The following is a 9,395-nucleotide window of genomic DNA, read 5'->3' on the forward strand; positions in this document are numbered from 1 at the left end:
CTAGTTTCTAGAAAGCTTGGAATATTTATACAAATTGCATTCTTGGATTTGTAGCAATGCTGTCCCTGTCCTGTCCATATCCCTCGGATGTTTCGTTGTGCCCCAGTGACTTATACCTGTCAGTGTCTATATCTCTGTGCCCGAGGGCTCTGGTTCCAGCATGTGGAGGCCAGATGTGCCAGAGAATGGACACGCCCAGGAGCTGCCCTGAGCTAATGACTACAGGAGGTGTATAAAAACCCCAGGTCCCTCACCTCACTGTGAGGTATGTGTTTCCCCACATCAACCATCACAATTGCTGGCTCAATAACACTGTATTGACTTTCCTTCCCTGTTTCACTTCCCCACCTGTGTGACCTCCACTTCCCAACGAATGTTTCTTCACTTGAATCTTGTCTTACAGTCTAGGATCACTTGAATCTTGTCTTACAGTCTAGGGGAACTCTGAAGGAGTTTAAGGTATGCCACCCCAAAATATGCCACTCTGGCATATGGATGGCTTTGAGCACTTCCTATGGGACTTAGGAGAAAGCTCCTAACTCCTTGCTTGAGCCCTTCAGGGCCCTGTATGATCTGGCTCCCCCTTTGCTCCACTGTTCCTTTTCTCACTATTTCCCCTGACAGATCGAATCCCAAAAGGTCTCTTCTTGACCAATAATTTTTGAACAATTTTGGGGTCAGTTTTCTGCTTTTATTTTTCCATGAAGAACAGGTATAAACACAGCCAACAATTCATTAACGCAGTGAAAACAGATTTTATTCAGTACCCAGAGACAGGAGGGGAAAGTGCTAAGTTGTATTCTGATTTGTGCAGAGGTGACTGGGCATTATAAAGGGAGAATGAGAAAAGAAGGAGAAGGAATGGTTGTGAAAAATTACAAAAAGTGGGAAAGGAATGTTGGTCCACGTGAAACCCACCTGAGTTTGCTAACTGGTGCCTACCAAAGTCGGGCTCCTGCCCTCCCACACAGGCTGGGAGATGGGGGCCCTATCTTCAGGGGTTGGCTGGAACAAACAGCAAATTCATTTGGCAGCCTTGACTCTTCTCAGGCAGCCACTTTAAGGGGTCTAGAGTCATCCTAGGGATGTGGCCTTCAGTTGTTAGAAATTATGTTAATGTTTATTCAAATCTTTACAGGCCAAGAAAAGGATTCAAAGGAGTTTGGTTGGACCTTGGTCAAGGAGAGGAGAGAATCTTTGTCAGTGACATTGAATGTCCATCTGTGCCAGTTCCCCATCCCCATGCCAACTGTCCACACCCACCCCAACTCCTACCCATCATCTTCCCAGGCCCTAGTCCAAAGCCTTCTCCATCAGGAGGAAGTCTTTGCTCCTCCAGGCTTCACTGGGACACCTGCAATGATGACTATGAGATTAAGGACAGTTCTGTTTATCCTTTTTAGCAATCCATAGATTCTTTAGAATAAGAAATCTCCCCCACCTCCTGCAAGGCCTGGTGCACAACCCAACACACAGTAGATACTCAATGAATGTTTGTTGAGTCAATTAATGAAGCCCTCCAGTCTCAATCACAAATACATGGGATGCTTCCTTCAAACCACCACCCCTCCCCCAGGGACCTGCGGTTGATTGGACAATTACTCCAGTGCTAGAACAAATCACCCTCAGGCGCTCGATAAAACTATTCAATGAAGGTGGCTGACAAAGGAGCTGATTGCGCTGCTTTGACCCTGAAAGTAATTACATGCACCAGCATCCATCTGCCAGTGGGGTGGCCTGCAAGGGGGTCCTCACCTCCACGCAGCTCTGTCTTCTAAATAAACTCAAAAGACCACACATTGTCCTTCCCCAGGATCACCGTCACTTGTTAGAAATCAAAGAGAGGGGGGCGCCTGGGTGGCTCAGTCGTTAAGCGTCTGCCTTCGGCTCAGGTCATGGTCCCAGGGTCCTGGGATCGAGCCCCACATTGGGCTCCCTGCTCGTTGGGAAGCCTGCTTCTCCCTGTCCCACTCCCTCTGCTTGTGTTCCTGCTCTCTCTGTCAAATAAATAGATAAAATCTTAAAAAAAAAAAAAAAAGAAATCAAACAGAGGGCAAGTAAGAGGTGCAATCTGCAATGCAACCATCTCCCCAGGCCCCAGCCATGCGCCTCTCCATCACCTCCATCTCAGATTCCAAACGCCGTGAACCCCCTCCCCTCTGAGAAGTCAGCAGGCCAGCCCTGATCAAATGACTGCTCTGCCCTCAGCCCATCACTATCACTTCCACATGCCAGGCACGCCAAAAAGCTGGAAGTCAGCCTCGATGCTTGTCTCTCTTCACCTACCCATCCATCATCCACTCGTCCCATGAGCACCTGTTGCTCCTAATAGGTGAAACCTATTAGTGCTGGGTTTACACTAATGAACAAGACAGGCCTGGCCCCAGCCTTCATGGAGCTCACAGTCCAGAGAAGGAAATGGAAATTAACCAAATAGACACACAAATGTTCAAGTTAGATTTAAATTAAACACATCTATTATTTGCTGGGTTCTTTGTCAGGTCCTATAGGGGAGGAAGGTAGCAGGGGGTGGGAGGTTATTGACCAAGATACCTCATTGTTACCCTCAGCTTGACTATACTCTAGACAGTCTCTTCCTGACTATAGGCCCCTGACCTCTCTTTTCTTAAAGTGTTTACTTTAGAAAATTTGCAACTATAAGTTCTTTCTCTGCCCCTTTGGGATATAAATTTTCTCCCAGCCTCTTGCCAGTTTTACAAACCTGCTATGTCTTTCTCAAGGACCTGGGTGCCATCCTCAGAAATGGAATCATTAAGAAAGATAACAGCCCTGTCTCCCAGTCTCTGTGGGAGGGAGCCTAACCTTGACAAGCACCAATGAGCAAACACAAATAAACCATTGCCCTCCACTACTTTTCCATTAGCTTAAAAACCCTCCTGTCTTTTGTTTCGGTAGACTTGAGGTCAGTCTCCCTCCCCTACTGCAATAGTCTTAAATAAGGTCTTCCTTATCTCTTTAACTCCATCCAGTGCAATGTTTCTTTGGCATCACAAAGAAATGAATAAAACACGGATCCTGCCCCCAAAGAATTTAAGGTCTGATTAGGAAAAGAAGTCAAAACTTTCAAAATTGTGGCAAATTCTATGAAAGAAAACCAGAGGAAGCCATGAGAGGTTGTAACAAGGGAAACGAATTCAGCTAAGAAGGGGAATCAAGGAAGAATTCGCCGAGAAGTGATATTTAAGCCAGGACACATGTTCTAGGCAGAGGGGCTAGTACACATCAAGGCCTTTAGATTAAACAGTTCAGCTGCAGATATATGGAGCCCCTGTCCCCATCGAGTGCTGTTGTATTTGCACAAGTGTGTCTTCTTTAGCTTACCAAAGCACAGCTCTGACCGTGGGCTCCACGAATCCCCAGTACCACCTGAAGGGAGCCCATAGCTCTTCACTTCCCCAGCCTTAGGGCCAGACTGGGCTTGCCCTGTGTCCTGTTACCCCTCCAACCACATGGACAGAAAGTGTGTCAGAGAAACACAAGCTTCTCGGAGGTGACAGAGGAGGGAGCTTCTTGCGGATGCACCCTGAAGACTACCCAGGAAGTGTGAATGCACAGCAGTGACATGATTGAGGTTAATTCACACAACTGAAATACCAATAGGAGGAAAAACTTCTTTCCTGGTGGACCAAAACTCCAGTGATTTCACCTTATTCTGTGACATAGGACCTTAAGCACCAGCAAACACAAGATCAGTCACTGCTGAGCATATTTCTGGGGCAATAGACGTGCCTCGTGCATGGCTGTGCCCTCGACTTCACTAGCCCCGCAGCACCTTCCCTCCTCCCAGCTCCCACTGCTCCTCCCACTCTTCTGATGGGGAAGGAACAGAAAGGTTTCCTTTCCCTTGGGATACAGCTAGGGTCTTGATGTTATTGCATTTGGACACCCATGAACGCCTGACTTCTGCCTCTCCGCAGGACTCCTCGGGAGCCCTCCTCAGAGACGTCACCAAACAGGACACACCATGTTCTGCTGTGATGAGCTGGGCCCGTGCCCAGTCCACACAGCACAGAACTCCAAGGACGTGAGGCTGGGGCCCAGAGCTCAGGCAACTCTGCCTCCCTTAAAAAGCTCCAGGAGCAGCGGGCTGACCGGGAGGGCAGACTGGCCTGGAAGCATCTCCTCAGGAAGGAAGGAGTGACTTACATGCACAACCCATGTGACCTCCTGCACAGGGCCCAGTGATCCAGTCACTGTCGTGAACTATCACCTATTAGATGGTCAGCTCCTCCTCCTCCCTGGGGTTAATGAGAGCATCTCTCCATCACCTCTGATCCTTCTTTTCCAGCTCTCTCATCCTCCTGACCCTGAGCACAGGATTGTCTTGGTCAGACCTTCTTCCTGGGTCATGCTCTCCACCCCAGGGCCAAAGCCCTTGTCTCTTCATCCCCAAACACCCTCCTTTCTTCACCTCTAGGCCCAGTGCCTGCTTATGTCTCTGAGCTCTGGGTAAGGGCCCAAGCACTCAGCTCCTTCTCTGTCCAGGAGCTTCCTACCTAAAGCCAGGCCTGCAGGCCAGCAAGTGTCTTGGCAGAGACTCTTGCTTCTGTGATGAGCTCTATCTGCATCCCATCAAGGGCAATAAGTTACTGTGGAGATGGGAGCAGGGCTTTTTTCTTTAATCCAATTAAGCCACATGCTGACTGTGATACTTTCTCCACTATCTAAGGCAGCAGGTACCTTTACAATTACTTCCCCTCTGCAGCAGCTGCACGCCAGCCACCGGCCAGGAGTCTCTGTGAGATAGAGATGAGGCTGTGGAATCACAAGGGCCATGTGATGGGGGAGGGGACCGGCCAGGGAGGCGGAGCACTGATCAGTGAGCACCTGAGATGAAGATCGGCCAGGAGTGTGCAGCACAAGGTGGCCCAGGGCAAACCACATCTGGGGGCCAGCTGAGATGTGATTTTGTAACCCCTGGAAGCTGGGAGTGTGAACTTAACCGGAAAAAAGGGATCTTTCTCAATATATTTATGCATCTTGAGATGAGATTATCCTGGGTTACCCCAGGGGGACCTAAATCCAATGACAAGTGTCCTTTTAAGAGACACACAGAGAGGAAAGGAAAAGGCCATGTGGAGTCAGAGGCAGAAGCTGGAAGGATGCAGCCATGGGCCAAGGAACACCGACAGCCACCAGAAGCTGGGAGAGTCAAGGAAGGATTCTCCCCTGGAACCTTCAGAGGGAGCAGGGCCCTGTGGGACCTCGATTTCAGACTTCTGGCCTCGAGAACTATGAAAGAAGAAATTTTTGTATTTTAAGCTACCCAGTGTGTGATCATTTGTTCCAGCTACCACAGGACACTGATACATCTACCAACACCCACCCCTTCTTGGTTAAGTGTTACTCCTGGGGTCAGCTCCCCAGCATTTCCAGTCTGCACCATCAGGAGCTGAGTGCCTCCTGCAGCCAGAGAAAGCCCTCGGGCAGAGAGACCCCTGTGCTTGCAGTGGGAGGCCATCCTGCTAGCAGGAATTGCCCACTGAAACGGCAGGTGACTTCTCTGGTACAGAGGGGTTGGGGGAAGGGAGGGAGGGCACTGACAGCCCCCGCACACAGTGGCTGGATTTGGATCAGGGCCACCTTCTGGTCCACCTAACTCTGTTCTCCAAGGGGACCCCCATCAGGAAGCACGCTCCTCCTTAGAATCAGACCCACAGGTGGGAAAAGAAACTCACATTAGGATGTGCCAACTGTGTGCACGCATACACGTCCCCTCACACACATCCTTCCAATGCCCCTGGGACATATGGAGGGCAGAATAATGGCCCCCAAAGATGTCTGGTCCTAATCACCAGAATCCCCATGAATATGTGACTTCACATGGCAAGAGGGACTTTGCAGATGTGACTATGTTGAAGGTCATGAGAAGGAAGACTGTCCTGGATTGTCCAGACGGGCCCAGTGCAATCACAGGGTCCTTACAAGGGAAAGAGGGAGGCAGGTGGGTCAAGGGGTCAGAATCAGAAAGAGAAATGAAGACGGTATCTTGCTGGCTTTGAAGGTACAGGAAGGGGCTGGAGCCAAGCCTGCAGGCAGCGTCTAGCAGCTGGAAAAGGCCAGAGGTAAAGGTCTCCCCTACGACCTCCTCACAACTTGGTTTTAGCCCAGTGAGACCCATTTCAGACTTCTGGCCTCCAAACGTGCAAGGTCATAAATTTGCATTGTTTTAAGCCACTGAATTTATGGTAATTTACACAGCACAGGACACTAATACATTTTACAGACGCAAAGAAACCTTGAGATGAGCCCCCGGGCTGTGAGGAACAGGCTGGAGCTATTATCAGAGGCTCCCCCGGACTTGGCAGGACACCCTTTCTGAGATGCTGCTCGCCGCTGTGTCTCAGCGTCTAGCAGAGTCCTCGATGCACAGTGGGACGCCGTCATCGTTTGCCTCGTTTGATGGAATTGTGTTGCATTGCTCTGTACACTTCATCATGCCTAACAGTGTTCTGCACAGACTAGTTATTTAAAAATACTTGTCAAATGGTTAAATGCTTGGTCAATCGATAGGTTTTCAATTGAGTGAAACAAAACTGTTGCTCCTCGTGGTTCACTCCTTTGCTTTCTCTGCTTCCTTCCCCCACCCCGAGTCAAGACACCAGCCTCTGAGCCCATTGCCTGAGAGAGGACACAGGACATCCTGCGGGGTGCGCAGGGACACAGACCCCCGCCTCATCTGGGTCTCCACAAGCCAGGCCCTTGGGGACAGAAACAACATGTTTGAGAGGGGCCTGGCCCAAATGTCCTTCTCCTCCCCACCAGCCATGAAGATAACTTCCCCTGGGACTGAGAGAGGGAGGACCGGTCAGATCCAGCAGGAAAAGGGTCCTGCACCCCAGGGAAGCAGCAGGAGCCTAGGAAAGGAAGGTTAGGGGTAAGACCAGGCAGGCACCCTAGGAGCCTAGAGTGCTGGGCATCCCACATGTGATGTGGTATCTAAGACAGAACAAGGCAGACTTTGGGGAACACGCTGAGTGCTGTTGTGATTGTCATCAGAGCTGGGGGCCAGGCCAAACCCCAGGGGCAGGGGTTCCCTGAAGGGCAGAGGCATCTCCAGCATGATCCCAGAGCAGGAAATGAGGGGGTCTTAGACTAGGCCACCAAAGGCAGTTCTCTCCTGCTAAGGCCAAGGAAGCAATCTGGCTGGGATTCCAAGCCATAAGGACACCTAGAGGGGCCAGCTGCTGGGGGCTGAGCTGACCCTGCCCGGCAAGGGGCCAGCCACAAGCTCCTAGCTGTCTCTAAGGTGGCACTTGGGTCTGTGGGTTGCAGGAGCACCTGCTTCTCAAGGTAACCTCAGCCCCATGTCCTCAGCCAAGGGAGTGAGGGGGAGGGGGCCCCAGGAGGGAAGGAGGGGGATTAGCGGTCATCAGCCACAAGCACATCTGTGCCCCCAGAGCAGGCTTCTCATGAGGGTCCCTGGCAGCAGTGTGGCCACAGGGCCGGGGGTCCTGCCATATACCTCCCCACACACACAGGATGGCAGCAGACGAGAAGAGGAGCCTTCTGAAAAAATGGAGGGACACTTTAGAGGGGCTTTATTACCAGCCTGAGGCCAGAAGGGGCTGACACCAGAATGATTTCATTGTCTGCGGGAAGGGCAATTTTCACAGCACTGGAGAGAGGTTTTCCGGTTACATCTGTGATAAACCATCTCATGGGGAAGAAACAAACTGAGAGTGACTTTGAATGTAAGAATAAGGAATGTTTTCAACTTTTGTATCATTAGCAGAACTGGACCAACTCAAAACACAAACCAAGATAAGTGCTGTGAATTGGCAAGACTGTTGAATCTCAGATCTGTACCTCTGAAACAAATAATGCAATATATGTTAAGAAAAAAAAGAAGAAGAAGAAGGTAGCGGGAGGGGAAGAATGAAGCGGGGGAAATCCGAGGGGTAGACGAACCATGAGAGACAATGGACTCTGAAAAACAAACTGAGGGTTCTAGAGGGGAGGGGGGTGGGAGGATGGGTTAGCCTGGTGGTGGGTATTGAGGAGGGCACATGCTGCATGGAGCACTGGGTGTTATGCACAAACAATGAATCATGGAACACTACATCTAAAACTAATGATGTAATGTATGGGGGTTAACATAAGAATAAAAAAAATTAAAAAAAAACCACAAACCAGGAAATATAAGCCCTCCCTTCCCGGGCCAATCTGTGTATTAAATGAGATACTGTGTACAAGGGACCCCCCGCCCAGAGCCTAGTATACAGTCAGTATAAGTACATAGGAGAGGATCATTTTTTAATACACTCCCTCCACTCTACGGCAAAAATATTTCTGGTAATAATCATGGAATAACCACTAATCATCTTTACTTCCATGACTCATCCTTTAGTTTTAAAATCACTAAAAATTGTCAACTTACATATAAAGTAAAAATTTTGATGTTACAATTCATCAAATTGTATATGTCAATACAATTCAATACAATATAAATTCAATAAATTTCAATTTATTAAATTTATAAAATTCAATAAAATATTTACTGTAGGAATTAAAATTTGCACTTGCCAAGCAAAAATTTTCCTGCTCACAGGGCACACCCCATTTCATCATTCTAAATCTTAAACATGAATAAAAGCTCCTGGTGGTCCTACAGAATGATAGAATCAAAGTCAGAAGAACCCTTCATCATTTAATTACTGGGCTATGACTACAGATATTAAGCCAACTGTTTAAATGCAGGAATATGCATACCGCAAGCATCAGAGACCCGAACTGAGCCCAAAGCAAACTTGGATGATTCTGGGTCATTGGAACTTACCTTCAAAATGGACACATGGAGCTCAGCCCATGTAAGTAGAGGGATGACTATAACAGGGACTTGTTTGAATTGGCATCCCTGTGAAACACAATGTTTAGGAAAGGGTAATTGAAATATGCTAATTTGAAACTTACATGTACATTATTAAAACCCAACCATGAGCACAGCCATTGAGAGAGTAGATCAACTGAATATTCCAAGGTGAAGGAGAGTTTCACCATCAACATGGCTTAGAATCCATTATAGTTGTTACATTCACTACAGAGAATGCTCCCTGTTACTGCCTGTATCCAGGGCAGCACAAACCTCCTCATCCACTATTGGTGACTGGAGCCCCTTCCATTCTTTGGGGGATTTCCTACTTCAAAAAGTGAAAATAGATCACATTTATGGAGTGTTTGCCATTGTTCTAAGAGTTTGACATGTATCAACTCACTAACTATAAACTGTCGTTACTCCCATTTTACAGATGACAACACTGATGTGCTCAGACACTGAGATATGGCACGTGGAAGTGCTTTGTATGCTGTAAGTGCTATACAAATATGACTAGGGTTGGCAGTCATAATAGTGAAGATTTCATGCATTTGGTCAT

The sequence above is a fragment of the Mirounga leonina genome, unplaced genomic scaffold (genome assembly GCF_011800145.1).
Source record: "Mirounga leonina isolate KUSES-001 unplaced genomic scaffold, KU_Mleo_1.0 Mir_150, whole genome shotgun sequence".
NCBI lineage: Eukaryota > Metazoa > Chordata > Mammalia > Carnivora > Phocidae > Mirounga > Mirounga leonina.